This window comes from Pseudochaenichthys georgianus, chromosome 24, assembly GCF_902827115.2.
Source record: "Pseudochaenichthys georgianus chromosome 24, fPseGeo1.2, whole genome shotgun sequence".
In the NCBI taxonomy this organism is placed as follows: Eukaryota; Metazoa; Chordata; class Actinopteri; order Perciformes; family Channichthyidae; genus Pseudochaenichthys; species Pseudochaenichthys georgianus.
In genome coordinates, this window is record NC_047526.1 from 35,282,024 (window position 1) to 35,285,546 (window position 3,523).

A 3,523-nucleotide genomic window follows, 5' to 3' on the forward strand; every position below is an offset into this window, starting at 1 on the left:
AACTTGCATCTGGAGAGCCTGTAGCTTAAATATTTATTTTGTTAGCGAGACTGGCTAGGATCCCAGACTTGAGTTGGCAGCTGACATTATTATTACAGTAGGCGTGGTATCAGCCAAAGATAATCTGGTATTTAAACTTGTTTACTTTCAAATGTAGGCATGTGAGCTACATTGGAGCTAAATATTTGATCTTTACTGGTTATTGAGTGAGGATCAAGTGTTTGTGTTTTTCTGATAGGCATTTATTATCAACAATGAGACACATTTCATCAGAATCACTTTAATTGATTTATTTAGATTGTTTTCTTTATGAAGCAAAAGCATTATTTTGATATTTCATTGAGCAGAAATCAACAGCAATCATGTAATAACATCTTGACGAGGTTTGACCGCACCCTTCTCTACTGCACACACATTTCAATATGTCAACAAACCACAAAACTTGTACCTCCAGTCACTTACTTGATGCAGATTGATTATTTTAGCTTTATTTTACCCTATATTGTGCTTAACAATTAAAAGTGGGGTATGTCATTTTGGAGAAACCAGCTCGAGGGCGCTAGAATTAGAAAATACACATGAACGCGCACATGACCAATGAGGGCACGAGATAAGATGAGTTTGTGCACAGATGGAAGGCTGACAGGCAGGCAGGCCATCCAGTTACTTTAGCCGGGCCGGCTCAGATGATTGGTCGTGCTTTTTACAGCGCCACGGCTTCCACAGATGACGTGTTTTATGGATTTATTGTCAGAGCATTTAATGTATTCATTGCTATCGGGATGTTAAGAGCATTCCATGGAATATAACAACTAGTGTATCTCGAGCCGGTTTCTCAAACTTACCTACCCCACCTTTAATTGAAGTGATCAAAATCATTGAATCAACCTTCACACAAATGATACAGTAATCACAATAATAGCATCCCTCTGTATTCAAGATACTGCAGATAATCACACATGCATATTACTTTTTCTCCCTTACGAATAATTTATTGTGATCATAGCCTACATGGTGTTGTTTGGGTTTCTCGTGCATGCAAGCGACAGCCGTCACATCTTTTTATTATACTTTAGCCAACACAAGTGCCAAAAGAACAACGACACCACCAATAACGTACTTCCAGGTGTCCATAAACTCTAAAAAAAAAAAAAAAGAGTCAAATTTACAATTTTTCATATTAAAAAACATCCCTTTTTTTCAACGATGCCTGCTGTGGAGAGCAACACAGCGACCATTATCAAACACATTCAAAATGATATACAGTAAAAAAAATCAGATGAGACTTGTCCACCAATAAACCCATGGCTTATATACTTGTTCAAATTTAAACCACAAATAAAAGACTCCTTTAATTATTAGTTGAGGCTCACATCAGATAAGACCCCACCTTTATCCACTTTAAATAAATGGTAAAAATTGCATTATGTAAATGCTACTCATTGGAAACCCATCCAAAAACCAAATTAGGTTTATTGGCATTTAAACATTTTGACATGCTACAGTATATTATAAATTTTTGTATCATACTTTTTCTTTATTTAAAAAGAAATATACTATGACTTTTTCCCATGATATTTTCAACATGTAATACTATGACTTTTTACGACATATATCACTACCAGGAGGAGAAAGCATTGTTCCAGCTTTATTAGGCCCATCAGTTACAATTGATGTAATTGTTGAATATTTGCTTTCAATTATTTGCCCTAGACTTCTTCTTTCAGACGTAGTTATTTATGAAGTTATTACCAGAACTGATAATAATCCAATGCAGAGGGAATAATAATAATATAATATAATACATTATTTAATATATATTATATATTTATATATGTATATTTATAAAGTCTTAAAGTTGCAACCGGCCCTTTGTCGGTCATTTTAAGCTAAATTGTCAGTCATTTAAAAAACTGTACATTTGGAAAATACCCAATTGATTTGACTAAATCTGAATTGTGAACTGAACAAAATAAATTGTGTTGGTGGTGTCAGTGGAAGGAGCAACAACACTTAACTGAACATCCAGCCTCACCTCTGAAGCCAGCTCCTATTAAACCCTCCTGAGAGCCCTGAAAGAAGACAAACGTTACTCTGAAATGTTAGAGGTGGACCCTCGGTCATTTTCCTTTAGGTATTACAATATCAGGGCATTGATATGGTGTAAACTTGATTGTTTTAGATCAGTACATCTAGTCATTACCTCGGCTCGGGGCCCTCGAGCACCACCATGGCCATCAGAGTCAGGATCGTGGGTGGGATGCATCACCCCCATAATTGTTGGGTTACCACCTGTAAGCAAAGGTATATCAGAACCTAATGAGTCTCAGAAAAAAATAAACTTAAGAGGTACAATCAGTTTACTTTTGCAAGATGTGGCTCTTTTTCTTTAAAAACAAAAAACTGATCACCATTAACCCACAATAGATATATCTGTTATGTAATATTCAAATATTGAGATACTGAATTTTGGGTTTTCTTTAGCTGTAAACTGATACCATGAACATTAAAACAAATAAAGGCTTGAAATATTTCGCTTTGTGTGTAATATATCAATATAATATATGAGTTTCCATTTTTTAATTAAATTGATGAAATAAATTAAGTTTTCCACAATATTCAGAATGAGGCAACAAACCACTTTTTTCGACCTCACACTGGCCTTCTAAATATATATATCATATATTTTTAAATATACACAATGTCACCTGACATGCTGGTGTCCAACAAAATGAAGGAATTATATTATAATTATATATTTATATGGGTATCTGCAAGCAAAGCCGCAGGGGAAACAGCACCACCACTTGGTAAGATACATTTAACTTGTTAACATATTCAAAATGTATACAACTTCAGATAAAAAATATTTGAACATGCATGAATACGTAAAAAAGTATATTTGATTGTTTAAAGACTTATTATGTATTTATTTATTAGCTAAAACCTCGTTGTTTTGTTCATTGTCTCAGGGCAACACTGTTCCACTTATAGGGTTTTCACATCACCGGGATTCCCGTTCTAGCTCCGTGCTAGAGCTTTTCTGGTTCGGAACCGGTTTTTCTTTTCAGCCTCCGTTTTGTTCACACCGTCCAGAGCCCGACTGGTGCTGCCACTGCTATGTCATGACGTCACCGTTTACGTCGCTTACGTCGCTCACTACAACAACAACAATGGGGGACTGCGTCGGGTCGATGATCGTGTTGCTTTTAATCATAGGAAGCCAGATTAAATTAAATAACGACTTCTCCAACCTTATACTTTTCTCCAGAGTGCCGTGGTTCATTATTTATTAATGTGTTTCTGCAGCACTTACCGACCGCTGCAGTGCTGCTCTTCCACGGGAGTGTATTCTCCCGTTAGCTCCCGGTTAGCTCACACGGCAGCGGCCGCTCTAAGGTATTCACTGTCTGACTATCCCACAAGCAGCTGATGCATATCCCCAGTTCCCCATAAGTGAATGTGTTTCAGTCTGAATTGACGCTGTTTGGCATCACAACGCTGTTATGAAAGTTTCTCTGGT

General features: G+C 36.4%; 1 long non-coding RNA gene across 1 annotated transcript in view; it reads right to left on the reverse strand.

The window, feature by feature from the left end:
• Positions 1–275: 275 nt before the first annotated feature.
• Positions 276–3,523, reverse strand: part of LOC139433060 (uncharacterized) — a 5,572-nt gene continuing 2,324 nt past the window's right edge. Inside the window, exons 3-5 of the long non-coding RNA XR_011642617.1 lie at positions 2,204–2,292; positions 2,036–2,072; positions 276–1,139 (exon numbers count right to left, since the gene is read on the reverse strand). This is a non-coding gene — a long non-coding RNA (uncharacterized lncRNA). The remainder of the gene's footprint in view (positions 1,140–2,035; positions 2,073–2,203; positions 2,293–3,523) is intronic.